The following is a 26,059-nucleotide window of genomic DNA, read 5'->3' on the forward strand; positions in this document are numbered from 1 at the left end:
CTCCACACTGTCAGTGCAGAGCCTGATATGGGGCCCAGTCCCACCAACCACAGCTGAAGTTAAGAGTCAGATGCCTAACCAACTGAGCCACACAGGCACACCAGTGTTTTCTTTTAAATCTGCCTGTACTCTCTCACCAGATATTTTACACTGTGGTCCCAGCTCCAATGCCCCTCTTCCAGGAAGGCAAAGTGTTTCAGGTTTTCTGTCATGCTTCTAATTGAAAGGGTTAACTGGAATCCTTCCAACAAGATTCATTGCTTTTGTATGCACACCAGTAAGCAACTGAAGAATCGAGTCTGTCTCTGTGTCCCCCACTGAGGCCTCTCACAGAGACAGTGGGGAGAAGGTTCTGGAGATTCTCACTGCATTGAATTAAACAACAAATGAGAAAATAGTGTACTATAACTACATGGAAGGATGGTTGAGGTGGAAACCTAGGTGGTTGGATTGGTATTTCAGTGGAGCAAGTGTTCCTTTCACTAAGGATGCCAAATTCCTCCATCTGGATACAAACATTTGGTCATCATTATTGATTCTTTCCCCAGGAATTTCCTATGTGATTAAAAAAAATTTTTTTAATGTTTATTTTTGAGAGAGAGAGAGACAGAGACAGAGGCAGAGTGTGAGCAGGGGAGTGGCAGAAAGAGATGGAAACAGAATCCGAAGCAGGCTCCCGGCTCTGAGCTGTCAGCACAGAGCCCTATGCAGGGCTTGACCCCACGAACCATGAGATCACAACCTGAGCTGAAGTCAGACGCTCAACCGACACAGCCACCCAGGCACCCTTTCCTATGCTATTTTTATTTATTGTTTATTTTATAGTAAGAGTGAAACAGCATCAAATGACTAGAGAAAGGTTTAAGTAAAAGGTAATAAACTAAAATTTTAACCTTTAAAACTGTAATAGGGAAAAAAAGATATAAAGTATCTTAGAAAATAAATTTGTGCATTTCATTATGACAATTACACGACCTCTTTTTCTACTACTCCAAATTTCACGGAAAAATTGCAGTAATCGTTGACCTTAGGCTTATGAGAGCTCAGGCTTGGACAATGCAGACAAGATTTACTCGGAATTGATGTAGCACATCCCAGAATGAACACAGCATAATCTTTTCTCAGACAAGTCCCCCTTTGCTCCCCAAGATCCATGAGCAGCATTTATTCCTAATGCAGCTAAATTGGAGAATTAAAAGTAGGGGGAAAATATCAGTGGCAGGTATTCTGCCTCCCGGCAGGCGTCTAATTCTATTTCCTGTTTGACATATCATTTTATTTCCATTTTCCCTAAATGTAATATGGGAACTTTCCATAATAAACAGTTCTTTAATTTGCCACTTCTTTGATTGGCATTTTTTAATTTTTTTTTCAAGGAGTCTATTGGCCATTCCTTCACAAGTTGCAAAAATAAACGAAAAAACTGAACTGCATGCCATTGTTGGGCAGAATTTTCTGAATTTGTCTTGAAGCCAAGAGAATTTATTTGACTGTCTGGGGAGCACTGAGGCAGGTCTCTTATTCTCAAAGAGATACCAGAGTTGCTTGAACAAATGGTTCGTGTTAGCTGGAGAAAGACACTCAATCTAAACCATGTGCCTCTGGACCTTGTGGTTTCAAGTTGAACCACAAGCAGTGAGAAGAGCTGTCGGTCTCAAAGCTTGATTTCACCCATGCTCACAGGGAAAAGAAAACTGTCAGTGCCACCAATGGTACTGTCTTAATATGGAGACCTGAGAGCTTGTGCAGGACAGGCGAGTCAGTGTGGTGCAAAGGATAAGAGACGGGATCCAAGACAGAATCCAGTGGGGCATAATGAAGACACAATTTTTCCCCATGGGCATCCACACATGGTGAAGGCAGCAAATTGGAGCCTTTCAGAGGAACAGAAACAACTCAAGGAGGCAAAGGGATATAAAAATCTGACATCTTCTTACGGCTACCATAAACCTGAAGAGAAACATCCTAGAAGAATTAGTTTAGAGACCCAAGACGGTTAAGGTTACGAGACCAGAAAAACAAGAAAGACAAATCTCTAAGTGGTACCATTTATCAAACTCCAAAAGCATTGTGGGGATGGTATGAAGGAATATTAAGTGCTATTTTATAGCACAAAGGTGAGAGAATCACATAACTACATAGAAGTGTGGGTTCCTCAGTGAACACAGGCATCGGCATGCCTTAACCAGGCCACTTGGATTATGAAGTGAGATTCTGAAAAACAGAGTAAGGTTTGATTTTAAGTTATCAAGCAACTGGAAGAGATAGTAGAGATGTGTTCTGCTTCTTCCTGGCCTTCTGTTAAAGAGTTTCTTTATCTCATAGGGATTTATTTTAAGCTGTCAGCGTGCCCATCAGTTTGGTGAAGGGAAAAAAGAACAGCAACAAAAAAAATTGATGTGGATATTTATCACAATTAATGCTAAATTTTCAAGGATTCTGTTATTGCTGATTTGAAAATTAAATCATAGGCTCTAACAGCTCTACAAGAGAGACAAGAGAAATCAGGTAGTGCCACAAATGTTTCATTAGCATGAGTAGGAACGGTTTTAGGTCTCAAGTGAAAAGCGGTAAATTTATTATTATGAAATACAGGAAACTGAAATCAAATACAACTAGAAAATAAGCCCAGGTGAATTAGGTTAAAAAAAAACCCATAAATATAGCTAGCTACATGGGAAGACAGGTATGTGTGTATCTCATATTCTCACATATATATCACATATTCATATATATCATGTATATATATATACACACACGAGATGCATGTTAGCATAAGATACACTTCATCCTCGGCATCAAACAACTTTTGGGGAACTTTGATGTTTTATGGAAAAGAAGGGATAAATTGAAATGACTTGTAAACATTTAACTCAAGTTTTCTTCTAAGAAATTCATTAGCCTGGAGTAAAGCAGATCCCATTCAGTCTTCACAGAAGTATCGATGAGATGTGCACAAGTCAACTTTTACCAGTGTCTTCTGTTGTCCCAAGAGATGGGCTCACTGGAAAAACTGACCGTCCTGTCAAGAGTGCTGAAAAAATCCTGTCAGGTGAAAAAAGGAAAGCAATCTAGTTTTGAAGTTCTTTTTAAGCCGACTGTTTTGAGTAATGGTTCTCACTCTTGTTTGCCAATACAGTCAATAGAAATATATTCTAGAAAATATTTTGATGCCTGGCCCCAACACAGACAAAATTAAAATCCTGGACGGGGCCCAGGTATCAGTATAGATCATTTCCAGGTGAAAAACAATCCTAAAGTTACTGCACTGAGCTCTGTTATTAATCCGAATAGAATTATTATATCAGACTCTACGTAACTTTGTAATTTGTAGGTAAACTTTGACATCTTACAAACAATTGGACTGTCATGCCATACGTGTGTTCTCATTAATAAAATAACCTACACAGTATATTGTCTTTCGTTTTGTGCACTATAAGAATCAGAATGATTTCTAGTAGTTTTAATTAGCTGAAGAGCAGAATCAGACAAATCATCATTCCAAAATACATTCCAAAGCACAAATTAGTTCAAATAAAACCAACTAAAACAATACATGTATAAGGCTCCCAAAGGGTCAATGACAATAATCCATATAGACCCATAAGCCCAAGACCAAATTTGAGCCCACGTGTCAGGCAGTATTTATTAACTACCTACTATGTGTCAAGCACATGTGGAATTTGTCAGTCTATATCCTGATGCTACAGAATGCTCTTGGAATGGCTAACTCCTTCCAAGACCTATGTTGACTATAATGTCTGATCACGTTCAAATTCTGCAAATTTCTACATTACAGTGCCAAGCACTGTATAAGGCAAAACATTCTCAAACGCCATCATACCTTATTCCTTTTTAATTAACAAGACTGCAAACATCCTGTTGACCTGCAACATAATTCTTTTGTCCATGAACAATTTAAAATGAAGGTTGCTATCACATTATCTAATTTTCTTAAATGCTTTGGTACATTGTTTTTCTATTTTAACATTTCTGAAATTGAGATGTGTCATACAATTGGGCATGTTCTGGGTTTGGGCTTTTTCGCTCTCCATTAGACTCCCAACCCTAAAGAAACGATCATTAAATGCACATCTTAAAAGGAAAGGTTGTTTAGAATACAGCGAGGCAGGCATTTGGCTAACGAGTTCAATAACTCCATGCATGCATCATCCATATAAAGTAGAGAAAGGGGGGAAGGAAGTGGAAAGAACATCAGTTTTATAGTTCTGCTGACAGCCCAAGCGTCACTGCAGAATATCACAGCCCATATTATCAGTTTCCAGCAGATGGCATCTCACACTTTTAGGTTACTCATTAAAGAGCCTATAGGAGAGAGGTGTCCCTTGCCTGAATAACACACGGAACTCAAAACTATACTTGCGTTTCATGAGCGTGCGTTTGCCAGCAAGATCACCTAGAACGGGAATTTTCTGCAAGTGGCCTCGGCATGTGGTCACTAAGATTGCCCACAGCCATTTTGGTATTTTCAGCAGGACCAAAGCACAGAGCACATTTTAATGACAGTACTGCCTGTTTTAGAAAAGTCTGCACAACATAATTGTAGAGTAAGGTGGGAATTATGAGTCTTCAACAAGTCCTGTAGGTGGGGGAGAACATGTGTATCAAAATAACCAAAACCACTGGCTCTGTTTTTCTGTAGATAAGCCTCACGTAGCGATGATTCACAGTGCTGGAAGTCTTACTTTCTGGAGAAAATCTTGCAGTATTTAACTATGCCTTCTGCTGGGACATTCAATATTTCTACCTTTGTTAAAGATGCTATTAAAACAATATTTGTGTCTAGTACTTTAATGAAAAAATAAAAGACACATCAACATATGATTAGATACCAGGTGTCTCCTCGAATGGATAAAGAAGACGTGATTTATATATGCAATGGAATACTACCTGGCAATGAGAAAGAATGAAATCTGGCCATTTGCAGCAATGTGGATGGCACTGGAGGGTATTATGCTAAGTGAAATAAGTCAGTCAGAGAAAGACAGATATCATATGTTTTCACTCATATGGGGATCTTGAGAAACCTGACAAAAGACCACGGGGAAGGGGAAGGGGGAAAAAAGTTACAGAGAGGGAGGGAGGCAAACCATAAGAGACTCTTAAAGACTGAGAACAAACTGAGGGTTGATGGGGGGTAGGGGAGAAGGGAAAGTGGGTGATGAGCATTGAAGGAGGGCACTTGTTGGGATGAGCCTTGGGTATATAGTATGGAAACCAATTTGACAATAAATTATATTTTTTAAAAAAAGATACCAGGTGTCTCCTTTTTCCTAAAAAAAAAAAACACTTGAAGAAAAAAGAGGAATTCATGCGTCAATACTAAGCATATCTTCCCCCACCCCCCATATTTTATTAGACTTTGTGGAATCCCTCTCCCCTGTTTGTTAGATTGCTCAATATGATTTTTTCTCAGCAGTCCATTTGTTCTTAAGTTTCATCTGAAGATGTCAATGAGCATGAGGATCAACACAGAAACATAAAACCTCATTTAGTTCAATCATCAACACTGAAAGTTAGCAACAGAAATCAACATGGAAGGGTGCGTTTTGAATTACACTGGGGCTTCAGCTTTATGGGATTTCTTGAAGCCAATAAATTAAATCGAAGAAATAAAATCATGTTTTAAGATGGCATAATTCTATCTTTTCACGTTCAGATGACGTTATAAAAGGTGATATGTGACAAATTGCTAACCAAACAGCCCAAACAGTAGACAGAAAAGCAGTTAGCATGGGAAATCATTCAAGGCAAGAACTAATAAAAAGTAAACTTTGTTTTGATGCTATATTGCAGAGACAAATTCAAGTACAGCACTTATTTGGAAGAAGGTAATAATAGACGTTTTAAAGTGAATAAATGTGGTGATCGAATTGAAAATGATAGATGAGTCCATGTTGGCAGAATGCTGGCACCAAAAATCTGCAGTGGGGGACCTATTTTAGAGAATGGATTACCAATAGTGTTTGAGGATTAGTTTGAACTGAAAGAAGGACATTCCAACAGGAAAGTCTACAGTGCAGTTGCAAATGTGGGCTTGCAATTCAAGGGAAGTCAGAGCAAGAGTCTGTAATTGAGGATTCTTCCATGCAGTGATGGCACATGATCCTAAACGACAACTGTGGGTGGGGTAGAATCTCTGATGTAGAGAGAGAATGGAGAGTCATGTGCACCGCAGAAGTAAATGAAATTTGGGATAGATTATTCCCCTACAATGTATATGGCTTAAACTTCTGTAGAGTGAAGCCAACTCTATTGTAATTGCCTTCAGTAATGAGTTAATAGAAAAATTTTTCCAGCACTGTATTCATGTTACATGAGTATACGACAAAGGATCCCACTTACTTCCCTAGTACTCCTTGAGCACTGAAGGGGAAACTAATTATAATGTGTTTATTTGGATCAACTATTAAACCCTTTTTTTCCAAATGAATAATTTCTCCTCTTCCTTCTCAATCAATGGCCAAATCCTTTTTAAGAGAAAATAAAGATTATTTTACTTTTTACTTTAGAGAATGACTTCCATAATTGTGCCTAATTAAGTGGCCACTATCTAATCATTCCTAGACAGTTGTAGTAAAAACAAAGGTTTAGCATGTTGAACAAATGAACTGTCTTCATATATAGCATTATCCTTATTTAGTTAAGGATAAGATCGAAGGGATCAATAATTTTTAGGATTGTCTGGGGACATACATAGGAAGTGATCATCAATTAGAGAGAAAAACCTCAACCCTTTTAATTCCCTGAGCCCAAAGTAACCACATAAGCAAAAGCAGGATGTGTGTCTCTTTGTTCTCTCTTCTAGATTCCCTCACTCCATCATGCCCCTTCTTCTCCTCACCTCTACACCCTCAAAAACCTGATCCTGTGTCTGAAATACACACTCCAGAATAAACACAACAGCTTTATATGTAGTTTCTTTGGGGAAGCAAAGGCCATGGGGAGAAGCAGAACTGAATTTTTACCTTGGATCAAGTCAAACTAAAAAGATTGAACATTGGGCTCCTGAGTGGCTCCATCAGTTGAGTTTCTGACTTTGGCTCAGGTCATGATCCCACAGTTCATGGGTTCGAACCTGGTGTCGGGCTCGCTCCTGTCAGCATAGAGCCCTCTTTAGATCCTCTGTTCCCTCCCCTCTACCTGCCCCTCCCCCACTCATTCTCTCTCTCTCTCTCTCTCTCTCTCTCTCTCTCTCTCTCTCTCTTTCTCAAAAATAAATAAATATTTTTTAAAAAAATTTAAGAGATTGAACATTGTAAAATGCTAGTGGGGCAATTTCCAGCAACTACACGTTAGGAAGGTTTGAGACGGGAGACATTTTAGAGTTTCACTGATTTAGATTGGGCAAAAGGGAGGAAAGGTCATTGTTGTGGCAGAGACTAGGGAGAGGAGAAAACTGGAGACTTCAAATTGTAATTTTGTGAATAGTTTTGGGAAGGATTCATCATTCATGGAAGTTAGAGTGATATGTTAGCATTTCTTCCTTGGCTTATTTTATAATCCACCTAGATCAGATTTTTAAAAAATGGCTGTCCCACAAGAGTCACATTTTGAATGGTTACCCTTTTAAAGATTATGATGCTGTTCTTGATTTATATTTATGATTATAATATACTAATTTATGTAAAATTGACAAAAGCTAAGAGGATATTTCAAAAATCTACCAGAAACCATGAACAATATAAACTCCCAAGGTGCCAGGGCTGTGGGAGGGCTGATTCTATGACATGACCTTACTGCTAATACTTTTTATACTATATTTGGACAAACCTATGGGAGAAAATATCCTTTATTTTTCCACAGAAGAAATTAAACACTGGTGCATTAATATATTACATGCAGGAGTTCAATGCCCGCGCTGTGGTTCCACCACATACTAATGGGTGATTCCATTCTATGAGCAGAGGAGACTGCAGACAGAGATTTCTTCCTCTATGGTCAAACATCCCCTACCTGAGGCACCAGGATCTTGTTCAGCACTTGAGTCCAGAAACAGCAAATTCAATCTAGCTGTGGCAGGCCGAGGGCGAATTGGAATGCCAACTCCAGACTGGGATTCCAAACCACGAGCCTCTGGAAATAAAGCTTGGACTTGGAGAAATGACAGTAACCTCAAGCCAAGAAATCTCACCCAGTTTTTTAAAAAGCTTCAGTGCACAGTGAATACAGATAACCATTAACATCACTCCTCTTTTCGTTTAAAAGCTTATCACACTAAGTTTTATATAGAGTGCCATAATAAGGAAAATGACATGCTCTTCTCTCGATCTTCAGTCTCTGAGCTATTTTGCTTGTCAATTAGATTGCAAAATGTAGTGGCAGCATTTTGAGGTGTGGTGTGCTAAGAGAGCACTGTCTCATTAGCCTGCTGGTCTTGTCAATTACTAGTATCATGCATTAGCTGTTGCTACAAAGATAAAATGGCTATTAAAGGTATAGCTATATATTATCTATCTATCTATCTATCTATCTATCTATCTATCTATCCATCCATCCACCCATCTATCCATCCATCCATCTGTCCATCCATCCATCTATCCATCCATCTCTTCAGATCATCACTAAGCCATTATCTTGACTTCAGAAATCTCCCCCAAGTATCAGAGACAGGTAGGGCCAGAAGGTAAACTACACCTCAGCCTGACAACCCTAGATTCCATTCCTAATTTTCTCACATCTCTCCAATCCCGTCTTAGGCAAGCCACCCCAGCCTGTCTATTCACGACTAAAATATACAGTGCAGAAATTCAGGAAGATACTATAATCCAATGAAGTCCATAAAACATAAAACATAAAATTCTCACCTGTCTCATACAATGTTTATTTTATTTAAAGAAAAAGACTTCAATCACATTAGTCATTAAAATGGTCTATGTGTATATACACCATGTAAGTAGATTCCATTTTTTTTAATAGACAAAGGTTGAAATCCCTGAATTGTTGAGATGAAACCTTCATTTAAGTCAGGAGGAGAGCATCTGAATGATGATGGTAGTAGAGATTTTATTGATAGTAAAGATGATGATGTCTATTTGTCGAGTGTTTAGTCTGTGCCAAGAACCATGTTGAGCTTTACAATATATTATTTAAATTTAATTGAACGTTCTGAAAGCTGATCTTATATAATTCTTTCTTTCCTCTATTCACTGCCAAAACTCAGCTTCTGAAGCCAATAAGAGATACTGTTATCAGCTCTTCATCTGTTCTCTCTCACATTTTAATGAAAGATTTACCTATATTCAACTGGTGGACACAAGTTACAAATAGTGGCAATGCTATTTAATTTGCACAATCACCAGACCAATGGAAGAACTAAATAAATTAAAATAGTAAATATTTCACACTTAACAAGCCAGATAATGCATTACCCAACTCATGTCTTCTTTAGCTACAGTATGGAAACTTGCCAGACAGTGATAAGCTTCACAATCTTTTATTTTGGCATTTAATATTTTTGATTCCTTGTCCAAGGGAATAATATTGCCTCAAGTTAAGAGACAGACTATACCATCAGTGAATAAGTCCTAGCTTAGTCGTGTAGAGTTGTTGTTATACTCTCAGATCATGATTATCGTATTCATACTATTCCAAATTCTTTTTTTAAAATGTTTACTTATTTATTTTGAGAGAGGGAAGGGGGAGGGGCAGATAGAGAGGAGAGAGAGAATCCCAAGCAGGTTCCACGCTGTCAGCACAGAGCCTGACACGGGACTCAGTCTCATGAACTGTGAGGTCATGACCTGAGCCAAAATCTAAAGTCAGACGCTTAACCAACTGAGCCACCCGGGAGCGCCTCCATTCAAATTCCTTATTTATTAGAACACTACTTTTATGGAGTACTTAATTTATGCTTGATACTATGCTAAGTTCTCTTCATATATGTTACCTCTTTCGACTTCACCAAATCCCTATAGGTATTAATATCATCCTCTCCGACAGAGGGCAACAAGGAAGATTTAGTCATTTAGGAGGATACATGCAGTGAACAAAAAGGGCTGGGAAGGGACCTTCAGCTGAGTTTGCTTTCCCGGCCCTCATGTGGATCTGAAGATCTACGTTTCTTAGTTACTCTAAGCATATTTGGGTGCATATATTAGGTGATTTTATTTTTCTGTCCTTAAGCATAAGAACTAGTAGCTGTAAGTACAATACAGAGAGCCAGTGCATGACAGACCCAGAGGTAATGGGCTCTTCCTGATTCCACAATGATGGTAACTGGCATCAATACATTTCTGCCCTTGCCATTCCCATCAAGGAATCATTAGTGGATGGGAGGTTAGGAGGTTTTAGGTTGCCCTAGACCTGCCGTTCACTTTAACCTGAGAGATTCTATTTTTATCTCTTTTATGTATTACAAGTCCAAATAAGATAGCATTTGGTGGGGGAAGTGGGGGAATGGTTCTTTTATTTATAAGAAAGAAAAAGTTCACCTACCATGGTAGACAATTGATATAGTTAAACTTTCTCGAATGTCCTAGTAAAGTTATTGCAAAGTGCGACATGCTCTGTAAATGCCATGCTGGTATATGTATCTCTCTCTACTGTTAATTAAGCACCTATGCTTGGCATACAGGAAGAAGATTTCATATCCTTGAATCAATGGAATTAAGTTCTTAAGTCATAAATGGAAGATACTGCTTTTGAACCACTCTTCTTCCTCAGGTGTCTAATGAAATATTAACGAAATCTGAAATTGCACATACTACATATTTAAATTCTGAAATCTGTTTGACAACATGCTATATGTTGTATATAATGGTGATGCTCTACACTCATTGTTAGGCTATGTACTTGGAATTTTGTTTTGTTTTGTTTTGCGTAGTAGGGAATGGTTGGTAGCATTTAACTAAACTTTCTTGCTCACTACTTGTGATTAATAACAGGCATTAGCGACATGGGCTCTCAGGGCAATGTTCATTTACTGTGACAGTGGAATACATTAAATTTAATTCCACCATGGGAAGGCTGACCCAAGGACTTGCTTCCATTAGTGTGTGGCTCTCATTGCCTAAGCTAAGTGGACACCTGGGTATTAGTAACTCATCACTCTTGCTTTTCCTTGTTTGAATTTTTTTAACAACTCATCAACCCGCTCTTTTTGTCACTATCACATACTTTTAAAATGGGAATTCAATTACATTACATATCTAGGTTCTTAAACCTAAAGCAGTTTTGCTAACGGAGAAATACTGATCAAGCATCTAAAACAGAACAATATTCTCTCAATCACCATAATAATAGAAAAACAACTAATATTTATGGAGCACCTATAAGAAATACCCAAGATAGTGTTTAAGGAACTCTCATGTCTTTTTCCCCCCCCCCCCCTCTTTCTATGGGACCGTGAAGCACAAAAGCAGAGATTTGCTAGAGTTGATTCTTTACGGTGCTGGTCACTTACAATGGCAACATGGCTCTCAAAATGAGAAAATGCCAAAAAAGGCAGATGGTGTGCCTGATGGATAAAAAAAAAAAAAATGTGCATTTCCACAGCTGAATGAGCTCTCAGTCATATTTCTTATGAAAAAGACAATCCCGATAAAATAGAGTGAAGATCTCATCCACTGAACCCACTCATGGTGCGTCTACGCGGATAAAATTTTAAGTCACTGCTGTTAGTGGACGTTGGTCGGACGGGAAAGGGAGAAGGGAAGTAAATGAAATTGGAGATTAGGAAGTAACAAAAGAAGAGAAATGAAAACCAGGCTTCTGTAACTTTTGATCATTCTTAAACACAGCAGGATCCACAATTATAAAGGGAAGCAAATCTTGTGGAAATGTGAGGGTTACACGTCTGTAGTACACACTGAGTAATTTCCCGTGGAACAAAAAAAACCCTGAAGGTTTATTTTACTATGAAATAATGTACTCCACTTGGCTGACTTGCCAGCAAAGCAATAGAAAAACCATAGAAATTGTGTTTGCTCTGGGAATAAGATATTGGGTAAGTTTTCCAAGCAGAAAAGGGGATCTGGGTCTAGTGCCCCTCAGACATCATCTTCCAGTGGTATAAGGAGGTTTCATCTCGCGAGCTCAGAGCCAACAGTTACTTTTCCCTCAAAGCCCTCAAACAATGTGTTGAAGTCCACATTAAAAGATCAAACGTGTTTGTGGACAGAATTCACTTTATGAATAGTAGTGGGAGATAGATCTCAATTCTACATGGTGTGATTTTAAAGGCCAAAAAGGAAGAACCCCCCTCCCCCCCCCCCACCCCATGTATTTTCTCGAAGCCATGCTCTTTCAAGGACTGAATTTCCATCCCTTTATGACTTGTCGCTTTAAGAGAAGTCCTTTGTTGTCTCTAGAAGTCTCAACATAAAACAGCTAGGCCTGGAAAGGAAACACAGTGACTAGGCCTATACTTTAATCAGTTGACAAGACTGTCCTCTAACATGAAATCTGGCTGTGTGCAGCTTTGTGAGAATGTGATCCAAAAAGGTTTTGCCAAGAAGGAGAAGGCCATGTCCAAACTAGAAGCTGAAGATTATAACCAGAGAAGTCTGAAATGGGATCTACATCATTAGTGGATGTAAGAGTGAGCAGATAAAAGAAAAGGTCACCTTCTAACTTGTCTGCATGACCTAAAGCATCACGCTCTCACTTCCTTCTTTGATGCTTCATGGCCTATATTTATACTACTTCCTCTACTGACAGTTCATCGCAGACTTGTTATAAAAGTGTCATTTTGGGGCGCCTGGGTGGCTCAGTTGGTTAAGCAGCCAACTTCGGCTCAGGTCATGATCTCACAGTTCGTGAGTTCGAGCCCCGCGTCGGGCTCTGTGCTGACAGCTCAGAGCCTGGAGCCTGCTTCAGATTCTGTGTATCCCTTTCTCTCTGCCCTCCCCCACTCATGCTCTGTCTCTCTCTCTCTCTCTCTCTCTCTCTCAAAAATAAATAAAAATTTCAAGTGTCATTTTGCCGCCCCATCCTCTCCCAGCTATATTTCCAGGCCAGAGCACAGGGCAACAGACTGGAAACACTGGACATGAGGAAAATGTCTGGAATTCTCTTCAGGCCATAAACAATGTGACAACTTTCCATGCTCTGGGAAAAGAGGAAGTGACTGGAAGTAAAGAGTGTTGAGATGGGATAAGTATATCAAAGATGAAACTCATAGTTTGAAAAAGAGTGCCAGGCAACATGCCCCCATACACCAGGGACTTATGTTGTCCGTTTTTTTTTATGAAGCCTAGGTATTCAGTCTTCACAGGGCCTCCAGTGAGGAACACCAGGTCTAAGACTGGAAATTGTGCACAGTCCATCACTACTCTTGAACACACTTATGTTCACGGCTACCTCCTTGTTGAGGCATCCTTGAGTTGTTCTTCTGGAACCTAGAGATTGAGGCAATGAGAAACAACTGTCTCCCTGTACTCGGAATAAGACATGCCCAGTGTGAAGGGGGGGGGGGAGAGAGAGAGAGAGAGAGAGAGGTTTATTAATAAAACCAAAGATGCAGTCTCATTAATTTTGGCTGATCGTTCTAATGACATTGTTCTCTGGATACATGGAATTTAGAACAAACACTTCTGAATTGCTTTCTCGGCGATGAAGACAAGTTTTCTATGAAGCATCTATATTTGGATCACACAGGAAATTGAGGAAAAGTTTTGTTCTATACAGGTCTATGGTCCAGGGTTAGAAAGAGAAGGAAATTCTGTAAATGCAAAGCTCAAGATACTGTTCAGGGGGCCAAGCCAGTGACCTTGGCCTCATTAGCACCGTGCACTAACCAACTGAGTTGACTGGCTTCCTGCAAAGAAATAGGAAATGAAATTCATGGGCGCATTCCTTTCTGTAGCATTAATAAAAGTCTGTGTAAGTTGGAATGGGAGAGATTCCAGCATTGCCACTACCAACTATGTGACGTTGGGCATGTGCCCCAACATCTCTGGCTTTGTTTCAATATCAGTAATGCATTGATATTATCTTTTAGCTTCTGCTGGGATGTAGGGAGACAGAGAAGAAAGGAGTTGGGGGCAAAAAAAGAAGGAGATTCTAAAACATATGACTTAAATCCTTAAAAGAAAATACTATGCAATTCCATTACTATCACCATTATTTTAACTGATATCACCTGTGATTCACCCAATTGGTAGACTTTCTGAAATCTTTCTGCAAAACTGAAAATATTCCCAAATTCCTGAAACTCACAGGAATGAAAACAAATTAGTTAGCAAATTTCCTACTTAAAAATATTGAAGGCAAAATTGCATAAAAGGATGGTTTGAGTTTGTTTTCTTCTTCAGTTGTGTTGCAAATAGTTCCCCCAATGAAACCTTGGAATTTCCTCCAGTCTGTTCTCCATTACCTCTGTGGGAAAATTGTGAAAAATCAATCTGTTTTCTGCATAACCATATTACATCCCATTATTTGAGGAATGTCAAATGCAAACCCCAACGACCAACAATATCAATCTTTTCCTCCTCTTTTCCAAGTTTAATTTCAGCAGTAGTTATGAAAAAGAAAGTGCATGCAGAGTATCATTATATCCCAGGTGATTGCAGATTTTAATAAGCATTTATATAAAACAGGAGGGTGAGTTCTCTTTATAGTTAAATATATCCTTGACCTTGGGGGTCACATGAGCTTCCTATGATTGTGATATGTTTTAAAAGTCAATCAGGAATAAAGCCTGTGGCAGGAAGAACCCCATGCCTTCCCTCTAACTGACAATACAAATTTAGATAATGCCAGGACAAAGTTGGAATTACTGGCAGGAAAAAAAAAAAGATTCCAGAACATGTGATGTCCTATTTTGGGGTACATTTAGGGTGATCTCATAAAACAGTTAGGATTTAGGAATCAATCATGCCTTATCCTTCAACCTCTTTTCATCCTTAATATCATGTATCACTCTTGGCCAAAACAGAGAATCAAGATTTCTTATGAATTTAAACAGAAATGCCCAAAACTTTCCAACAGAGTCCTACCAGCCCAGAAGGTGACTTCTATTTTAAGAACACTTTATTGCAACTACTGCTCAGTAGTTGCTAATGTTTTTTTCCTTCTTCCTTCCTTCCTTCCTTCCTCCCCTCGTTTCTTTCTTTCTTTCTTCCTTTTTCTTTCTTTCTTTCTTTCTTTCTTTCTTTCTTTCTTTCTTTCTTTCTTTCTTTCTTTCTTTCTTTCTTTTTCTTTAAGATAATCTTTCAAGAACAATCTGTGTTGGGTGTCTGGGTGGCTCAGTCGTTTGGGCATCTGACTTCAGCTCAAGTTATGATCTCACAGTTCATGAGTTCAAGCCCTGGGTTGGGCTCTGTGCTGACAGCTCAGAGCCTGGAGTCTGCTTCAGATTCTGTGTCTCCCTCTCTCTCTGCCCCTCCCACACTCGTGCGTGTGTGTGTGTGTGCGCGCGCGCGCATGCGCGCGCGTGCGTGCTCTCTCTCTAAAAAATAAACATTAAAAAAAGGAACAATCTGTGTTAATGTTTATATTACTGTTGATCCAATATTTTTTTATTTACACATATTTTAGTAAAATTTTTTTTTCTAAGTAAATAAAAATGTTGAAAATATAATTGTGTTTGGGAAGCACAGACAAGGAGGAAACAGAGAAACACTCTCCCTTTCTCTCTACCAGGGTACACATATCATGTATGTTTTGTCCTTGAAGTTAATCTTTCACCTCATCCTGTCTTTCTCTCATCCCCTTCTGTCAGAGAATCAATACAGAAAACCTCTGCCCTTAACTGTCTCTACAGAAAAGAGCCAATGTCTGTTGCAACTCTTATTATTTTTTAAACCAATCTAGAATCTTCTCATTTGGTCCTTTAGGCTGGTCATAAGGGAAGAAGTCTATAGCTGCCAAGGTAGAAAAAAGGAATTCGTCCTTGAGTTTTATAGGCAGAGTATCCTTTCGGTGATGGTTTTGCTTCCTTACATATGCTAAGAAGAACTATTTTGATGTTTTTGTGAGATAATGTATACTAATTTTTTCTTCAAAATATAGGTTATCATATACCTCCTTAGGACAGGGGACCCACATAGCCATGAACTAAGTGTCAGAATACCTGAGTCTGCACTCCAGATCATTCATGAGTTCCTTTCACACTTGAATGAGCTACTGAACTTCTCTGATACCTTGTTTCCACATCTATAAGATGGACATTAATAATCAAACTTCCCCAAAAGTGTCATTGCAAACATTAAAAGAGATCATGGAATTATAATAACTTAATGCTCTTCCACATTGTAAAAGTACAATAAATATTTGATGAAAATAATTGTAAAGCTGCACCAAGAATGGTGTAGGATAGCTATAAAAATGACGATTTGACTTGCTTCTGCTAACGCTCTGAATTCCAGTGTTAGGACAGGTACACCTTAGTAGAAATCACTCCTAATAGAACTCAAAATCCACTGTTGATCATCAACCATTTTACATAGTTTAGTTGTGATAAAAATCACTAGACAAAGGTCTCAACTAGATGACTATTGAAGACCCTTAGATTCTATGCAAAGTAAAATGGTCTCATTCCATTACAGTAGATAAGAAAAAAATATCTTTCTGAGTTCATGGTATTTTCTTTCCATTAAAGATAATTATCTCAGATAACTTGTCTTTCCAGCCCCAAACTGGCCAAGTACACTGGAGAAGTCTTCAACAAGATGGACTCCATTCCATAACTTTAGGTTGAACAAAAAAGCATTTGCTTTGCCCTTTCAGCCCTTCCCCACCCCACAATCTGAAGAAGAATAGAGACCTTTCCAGCTGTGGAAGGGACAGTGGTTTTGGTGGTTGATGAGTGGAATCTGAGACCTGTCGTAAACCTCCATCATCATGAGCTGTGGGAGGGATCACCCCACTCCCATGAAGCACACGGGCTTTCTAAATAATCTTTCCACCAGCCATAGACTGAGCACAAAGGGAGCTTTTCTTCACCTAGTCTAAGGGAGTCACTGTTCTTAGGTTAGAATGTTGGACCAGATTAACCAGCAGGATCCCCAGGTGCCAAACTATGCAGAAGCATAATGAATGTGCAACAGGAAAAAGCTTGATTTTCTATTTCTATAAACACCATTTTTTTTGGCATCCACTTCTTGAAATTACACTAAGTACGAATCTCTCTGCAGAGATATAACCATGGAGTATATCCACAAAATGATGTATGCATGGTTATGGATGTGTGACCATTATACCCATGCTTCTCCAGGATTTTATACCACAGACTCCTTCATGTTCTTAGTGTTTCATTTTACTTTCCTGTGCAACATCACCCCTTCACTCTTTTCCTCCCTACCTCTCTCTCCTTTCCTTCTTTTTTTTTTCTAGATCATGTAAAACTGTAAAAATAAAACAAAAGAGGAACACATTTGCCCTTATTTTCAAGTAGGAAGGAGACTAGCCTCAAGACAGGGAGACTCCCTTACAGCCAAGATGACTGACAAATTCTTGTGGCTTTCTCCAAAAGTCAAACCAAAATCTAACCAGCAGCCAGGCTTAGTTCTGGCAACCCTGCTTTGCCTGGAAATGAGCGCAATCATATCCTAATAGCTATTTGGATAATTGTTCATATGAGTGATCTGCCAAGTAATGTTGGAAACAAGTCTTTATTACAAATATAGCATGCAGTCTAATCTGGAATATATTAAAATGTTATTTCTGTAGCTGCCTATTTCCAAACTGAAATAATAACTAAACCATTTATCACATTTGTTTTTAAGGAGAACTTTTAAAGTACAATGGTAATATGTAAATGTGTGGATGTATACTTACGTGTGTAATAGTTTACATTAAAAAAATTTTGTCTAAACTTAGTATCTTCTTCAAGAGTCTTATCTTCTGAATCAATATTAATCTAAAGGAAGATTTTATTTTTTTTAGTGCATAACCATAATATGAATGATTACGTATAAAAGTTAACAGTGATTCATTTTAACCCCTCATAACGGAAATAAACGGAAAGACGGCAGGGACTTCAGGTACTTGCAGATGGAGATGTGGGGTTCCAGACAATGAGACAGAGGTAAATAGGGTGCTTCTCAGATATCTGGAACCGGAAGGCAACCAACAGTAAAATTCCCCCAAATTAAAATGACTACCTCATTTTGAGGTCAAAGGCTGTGAGTTCAGGTGGTGCAATGGGGATCTTCAGCTGTTCCCATGAAGTTAGAGACAGTGGAAAGCCTTCTGCTACACTTTCCAAAAGGAGGCATTTGGCACAGGGAAAGAACAGGGGCTTTGGACTTAGGACCATCTGAGTTTGAATTCTAACCTGCTTTTTAGAAGCTAGAGAATCACAGGTAATTGGCATGCTTTTTCTGAGACTCGCTGTCCTTGTCACTGGAATGGTAATCACAAAACCACCTCACGACATTGTTACGATGATTAAGTAAAATGGCATGGGTACAAACTAAGCATCTGGTGAGAGACAGCCTCACGGAGAGGCAGCACAGTGCGGCCTGCCAGCTTGGGTTGTATATAGCGCCTTACTGCCTGGTTCACATACCCCGGTATTAAATCTTTCTAGCGGCACAGCCATGGACAAGCTACCCAACTCTACGTGGCTCAGTTTCTTCATCTGTCAAACGGGGGTAATAATATTACATACCTCCAAGAGTTGCTGTTATGACTGAGTGAGTTAATAGTACAGATTCCTGGCACAAAAAGCACTCAATAAAGGTAACGCGTTATAATTGCTGCTGTTGTCGTTACTCCATTTGGGAGGGAAAGAGCTGGCTCCCAGATGCTTCCTTCCCTCGCCCTATTCAGACTACCATCCCCTTCATGTTTTTTCTTTCTTCTCCTTTCATCTTTTCTTCTGTTTCTTTCTAGAAATAAATGATATATATCCACTTTTAAGGATTAAACACACTTTGATTTTCTGTGGATCTATTCTGTAGGAGGAGGGGAAAAGGAAAATAAGTAAGCTGAGTTGTTGCTAGGAGAAGTGGATTTTTTCCTTTTTTCTTTCTTTTTTTGCCAAAAGATATTTAAACCTGTTTCCATTTACGAATGTCAATCAGTTCCATCAATTGATTCATTGTACACTTGATAAACAGCTAGCTGAATGATGCCATAGGCGAGGAACCATACATACTAGAGTCAATGACAATAAAATAGTGACAATGATCCTAAGAAAAAGTTCAGAAGGGAGGATACTACAAAGAAGTAACACACAGATGTTCAGAGGAGGTAGCAGCTATTCTCTGATTCTTGGAGCAATCAGGGTGATCAGGTACGTGTGGTCTCTGTCACTTTAGGAGGACGAATGGTACATAATCAGCACCTTGATAAAATGATGAAGAAAAATACCACTTTGATAAACAGAGCCAGAATGAAAATGGACCCCATGGCTCAAATCTAATATAGAAACTAGATTTTCTCTAGAGCCCTCAAGTACCAGAGATAATTTTGTGATTGATTTTCCACATCAAATTATATCTCTTTTATGTTCTTCTTGAATGGATGAAAAGTAAATGGTACCAATCACCACAGAAGGACCTTTCAAGGGCCTTGGAGTCATATGCAGAACAGAAAACTATGGGAAAGAACCAATAGTTTGAGGTCCATCATGGGAATCTTGGAGAAGGAAAATCCCAAGTCTATGGTTCTTGGTCTTCAATGACTCCAGCAATCATGGACAATTCCATCAGAACGATCACCACTCCCAACATGCTCCCCCAGAAAGAACGCAGGAATAGAATATATATGTTTTCTCCACTTGCAAAATCTGCCATCTGTCCCTTTTCCCACTTGGGGTCGACTACTTGGGCCAAGTCACCTCCAACACTAATCTCATGCCTTCTCAGTCATGAAACCAGTCGGTCAAGCTCAGAAGTCCTAGACTCCAAACAGAATCCTAGGTCTAAAGATTGCTTTAGATGCCTGCTAACTTCTCTTTTTGCAAACAAAAAAGCTGTTAAAATCTCCACAAGCAAGTCAGGATATTCGAACAGGAACACAAAGGCTAAGTATTCAGCTCTTTCGAGAGAAAAAAAAGAAAAAATATTACTTTCTTATTCTTTCAAGTCTACTGCAACAAAAAAAGAGAAACCTAATTTAATATTTCACCAGTAAATCCTGTCACACTCTGGAAAATCTACCGAAACATATCCAGTGGCAGCAAAATGTATTCATGTAAGCTTCTGAGGACTTGTGTTTCTTTTCTAGAAACCAAGCTTAAATTTTGTCCCATAAAACGGGCAGGAGGAAGCTGTCTATGATTTTATATAGAATAAGAAGCTGAGACCGAATCACTACCCAGTCAATACCTAATGAGCTCCCAAGGTTCAGCTTTAATAGTACTTGACGGGCAAAATCTCCCATTAATGCCCTATCAGACATCTTCTTCTCATTAGCACATACCAGTTTATCTAATTAGTTCTACTAAGACTTTTTCTAAAGTATATATATTTCTCTCTAATGCAATTGTGACAACAGGGACCTTTACTGATTTTTTTTGTTTCATGCTCTACATGTTTAGTAGAACAGTTCTCATCGATTCAGTACATTTCAAACGGATGAATAAATGAATAAATGAGGTCAAGTGTATTCAAATAATATGCATGCATAACTAAAGGCACTGAGGAACAAACACGGCAGCTTCTGAGAGTCTCCACTCCACTCAGTGGAACAAATGCACTTTCAACACTTCCTGAGTGCAAGGCATTGGACAAGGATCATGGGAGATATACACAGGCGAATGAGACTTGGTCCCTGCCCTGGATAAAGCTACGTTGAGAGGGAGAGATATTGGTTGCGAACTACCTCTTTCACTCAGCCTTAGTCCCCTCAGCTATTCTCAGGTGTCATGGTAGCCACATAGGACAGTCTCCGTTTCTTCCTCGGGCTTCTCTTCTGTGCACTGCGGGGTGCCTGAGCAAACTGCTCAGTCAGTGTGACTCATGTGCAAACCAAAATGTACAAGTAAACACACCATATGTCTCCTCTTAACAAATGGGAGATACAGTCAATAGATACGCCCCCTTCTGCCTCTCTAGCTCCAATGCCATTCTGCACAGCGGCTCAGAGGTTCCCCCAAGAGCTCAAGTTCCAGTTGTACACACCGGAGATCAGCTCTCTCTCCTTCCCTTTTCACTCTTCCTGTCTCCCGCTTGGGTTTCTTTGGATCACTTCCCAAAGTGAAGTACCTGCACATAAGCCCTAGTCTCAGTCTCAATCTCTGACACATTATAAACGACTAATTATAAAATGAGTGGGCTATAAAGATAAGCAAAGAGCTCTCAATAAAGGAATCATACTGCAGTTGGAAACTCTTTCCAAAGGTTCCCGAAGCAGCTCTGAAAATCTCATGGTCCCTGCCCGCAATCTCAGTGGCCTGTATATTTTTCTGTACTAACCCTGGGAAGTGAGCCTGATTTAGGTGAGATTATGAGAGATGGTGAAGATAAAATCTGTCTTTTCTCAATAACTTTGAAGTTGTGTTAACAGAAATTTAGAATATCTAATGAGTCGCTTAGGATCATAATGGGATTTTTTTTATCATTTGAGGGTTAATTCACATTTATCATTTATTTAAAGGAAGGGAAAGAAAGAAAGGGGAAAGAAAAAGGACACTTTAAAAAAAAATCTTTTAAGTTTGTTTATTTATTTATTTTGAGAGAGAGCGTGCAAACTGGGGAAGGGCAGAGAGAGAGGGGGACAGAAGATATGAAGTGGGCTTTGTGCTGACAGCAGAGAACCTGACATGGGGCTTAAACTCATGAGCCATGAGATCATGACCAATACCAAAGTCAGACGTTTAACCGACTGAGCCTCCCAGGTGCCCCAGGACACTTTGCTTCTGCTTTATATTTCTTCTTGGATTTTAATGTTTTTGGTGGAATCCAAGCCTAGGTCTTAACTGGAAAACTGGAAGGAGGTTCTGTATGAAATGAGATGGTCACCTAAAAATTAGTAGTTGATTATTTAAAGTCTAAATAATTCAAAAGGAATACGCCATGTTTATCTTGAAAGTATGTATCTTTACCTACGAAACCTAGGCCATTTTCCACTTTCCTCCCCTTGAGTTGGCACAGTCTCCTTATGTTAACTTTGAGCAGGTGCTTGACAATTTGTCCATACATTGTATGCAGAATACAGACTTGGCATTCCAGATTCTGTGTTGATACCAATGAGTGTCAATGATCTCAATGCCAGTTAATTCACTGGTCCAATAAACCTTTTTAACATTCTAGAGTCCTATTCCTGGAGATTCTACTTTAGACATCAATTAGTTTTACAATGCAATCTTTTTTTTTTTTTTTTTTTTTGTGGATGGAGTAAATACAGGTCAAATGTTCCTAACTTTGTCCTTTACTTGTATTCAGTGTCAAAACAAAGTATGAGCAGATATCCATTTTTAGAGTATTTCATTGGCATTTCTGAGTATCTATCTCATGATGTGATTCTTTCTGGACCTCTCTTTCACAGCAGGGTTCACGTCTGAAACAATTCTGGATCTCCCTCATACTCCCTACCCTTCCCCATAAGCTAAAATGATTGCCTATACTTAGCATATGCTCTATAAATGGTTGTGAAAAGAGTGGATTAAGCAGTCAATGAGTAACTAAGTAAAATAACATCTTGAAATAGTAAAACTAAGGATCAGGAGTTATCTACGAAACTGGAGGAATGTCACTGGGCTATGATTCTTTAGTAGCATTACACACGTTAACATCCGCACTGTGGATACCAGAGGTTATACACACATTTTCATTAAGATGCGCTCTTTCAATGTTCTGTATTCCACAGATGTGCGGTGGCAGCCATATTTCAACTCTCCACCTTCACACCTCCCACCGTGTCAACTTGTTTTCCCCATGATTTATGTCTTTTTTTATTGTTCTGCCTGGAGCCATGCCAGACCCTAGGATCAAACTCCCCAATCTCACCAAACCTTTGGGTGACAGGACGGAAATCAGACTTGGTAGAAGGGCCTGTGCTCATAATGTGGGAAAGGAAATGGCTTACTTGTCTCCATGGAAACGTGCACACTTTCCAATTGTTGCCGAATAAATGAAAGTTGTGTTCTTAATTCACAGATCTCAGTTTCAAGTAAACCTAGCAGAATTTCTCAAGGCCAGCACATTGAGAAATTCTTAAAACACAAGACTTTGCAATGCATTATTGTAGCCCTAGAGAGGTTAAAGGGAGTGGTATTTAACATTGCATTTCTTGTTGTTGTTTTTTTCTCTATCCCACCCGTTAATCACATAACTCAATTGCCCTCTAGATGGTATTTGTAAAATATCCAGGAAGCACTCTATTTTCAAAAGTATGAAATTATTGATTATAGCTGCTTCAAGATTTAGTTAGTCCCTTTAAGAATTATTAGAAAACTGCATCAAATGCAACAATGAGGACCAGACATGGAGTATGGAGTATTACTTCACCAAAGATACAGGGAGGTACAAAGGACTTCTGTTTCAATGATCATGTTTGAATTCTCAACAAAGGTTTTGGAAGGGTGGCTTATTTAAATTAAATCAATATTTATTCTCTAGTTGTTGTTTTTTTCATTTTTAATTTAACTTAATTTTAGAGAGAGAGAATATGAGCGAGTTAGAAGGGCAGAAGGAGAGAGAGTGAATCTTAAGCAGGTTCCATGCCCAGCACTAAGCCCAATGCAGGGCTCATATCCACGACTCTAGGATCATGCCTGAGCTGAAATCAAGAGTCTGACGCTCAACTGACTGAGCCAACCAGGTGCCCCTCCACTGCTGGCTTTTGAAGAAAGCCAACAATGATGTCACACAGATCAGCAGTGCACATCACAATTACAATGGATCTTTTAGAAAATGTAGACCTCAGTGCCTGACTCGAGACACAGTAAATTAGCAGTTCCAGGGTTACTGTATATGGTGTGATATTGTACTATACATAGAGTTTTTAAGAGGAGAAGCTCCAGAAGGACTGTCTTACATCTTAGTTACACAGCCATGGGAAACTATCTAACCCCTCTTGTGCCTCATTCTTCTTATCTGTAAAATGATAATACTAACAGTCATTAAAGTGAAAACATTTTGAATAGTATCTGGTAGAGGAAGGGCTTAACACACATCAGCTGTTTTCTTCCTTACTACTTACTAACCTAAATTATGCTCAATAAGCTTTATAAACGATCAGATGCGTAGTGAGAGGTTAAAATTCAAATATATCCACTGTGATGAATGAACTGAATTTTAAAACTTATACAATTCAAATTATTTTTTATTTAATGTCTAATACTTGATTCAGTTATTGGAAAGCAGTTATGTTTACAACAGCTGGGGTATGTGAATAGGTTTTTCAACAGCATGCTTTATGGAACATAAATACAGATCAAATGTTCCCACAGAAATTTAGCATCTAAATTGAGATTCAAGAGTAAAATTCACACTATATTTTGAAGACTTAGCACACAAAAAAGAAAAATCTCATTAATTTTTATATTAATTACATGTTGAAATGATGTTTCAGATATATTGAACAAAATAAAATATATTACTAAAATTAATTTCACTTTTTTTAAAGTTTATTTATTTATTTTGAGACAGAGTGTGTGTGGGAGGGGCAGAGAGAGACAGAGACAGAGAGAGACAGTGACAGAGACAGAGAGAATCCAAAGCAGGCTCTGCACTGTCAGCTCAGAGGCCGAGGCAGGACTCGAACTCACGAACTGTGAGATCATGACCTGAGCTGAAACCAAGAGTCGGACACTTAACTAACTGAGCCACCCAGGAACCCCTCTTTTTACTTTTTAAATACGGCTTCTAGAACATCTGAAATCACATATGTGGCTTGCATTATATTTCTATCAGTCAGTGTCGAGCTAGAGGTTGCCGAGCCTCATGATCTGGTTAATAAATTCAAGAGTCTGATTACCCATTTTTCCAAATCCAAAAATGTATATCCATCAATAGACTCAAAGGTTATCAGCCTCCAGAAAGTAGGTTCAAAAACATAAAAGAGATATACATAGAGCAATAAGAAAATTGTGTGTGATCCTATATGTGTACATGAGTACTATATCATTATAGTGTGGAAGTAAGTATTCACTGAGAAGAGACCTCAAGATGTTCTGGTGCCACAGGCAAGGCATATGGCAACCTATTTACAGACCATTTAAATATCTGGATGGAATTTCTTACAGCCAAGTGAGCCAAAGCTTTTATGCTCTCCTTCTGCAATGTACCTAACCGTATCGAAAAGACCAGCATTCTCCCGTCCATGAACAGCACTCTCCTTTCGGAAAAATTCGATGCAAACATTGATGTATATCCCATTCCCTGTTCTCCTTTACTGAGCTTTATCCCTAAACCATGGAAATTTGGGGGCCTCGTTGTAACAGCAAAACTTCCCCAGATCTCCACATGACAATAGGTGTAGATTCTCTCCTAGTTGGAGAAATGGCACACGGATTTGAGGACTAGGGGTTAAGAGAAGGAGCTACAGCGTCAGGGTTCCAATCTTGCCACCATCACTTACTGACAGTGTGACGTTCAGATGATGTAACTTTTCTATACCTCAATTTCTTCTCTTTTCACTGGAAATGATGATAATGGTATTGATCTCCTGGGGATACTGTGATTAAATGGCAGAGTATCTATAAAATATTTTCAACAGTGTCCGGTGGAGAGTAAACACTCATCACATATTAGCTATTATTCTCGTAATTAGATAATGATTTTGACATAAATTATATCCTAACAATCACAACAACAAGCATACACATACCTTAAAAAAGACAAGGCATATGTGTATAATTCACCCAATTTACAAACAGTGCGTTGAACACATACAAATTCTCAAAGGCCCTGCCATTAATGTCATAGCTCTCTGGGAGTCCCCGGTTCAGAAGTGGGAAGTTTTGCTCCAAACTTCCCAGCTTCCTTTGGTAGGACCATTCTTCTCTTAGACTTTTAAAGTACATATTCCACAGTTGCCTTATGTGAGCTATGTTTTCAGATCTTGATGGGACCTTTTTTCCTTGATCTCTTGAACGCGGGTAATTTCGAACAAAGCTGACACTGTCTTTCATCTAAGGAAGTTGAGACCTAACAAGGATAAAAGTCTGCTCAAGAGTTGTCTCCCCCTCTCAACTAGTCAG

General features: G+C 38.9%; 1 long non-coding RNA gene across 17 annotated transcripts in view; it reads right to left on the reverse strand.

Moving 5' to 3' along the window:
• LOC111557781 overlaps positions 1 to 26,059 on the reverse strand; it is an 863,046-nt gene that overhangs the window by 352,565 nt on the left and 484,422 nt on the right. For 2 of the 17 annotated variants that reach the window (XR_006589511.1, XR_006589512.1), the window contains exon 9: positions 18,578 to 18,797. The exons of the other annotated variants lie outside the window; for them this stretch is intronic. This is a non-coding gene — a long non-coding RNA (uncharacterized LOC111557781). The remainder of the gene's footprint in view (positions 1 to 18,577; positions 18,798 to 26,059) is intronic. 17 annotated transcript variants of the gene reach the window in all.

This window comes from Felis catus, chromosome E1, assembly GCF_018350175.1.
Source record: "Felis catus isolate Fca126 chromosome E1, F.catus_Fca126_mat1.0, whole genome shotgun sequence".
Taxonomy (NCBI): Eukaryota; Metazoa; Chordata; class Mammalia; order Carnivora; family Felidae; genus Felis; species Felis catus.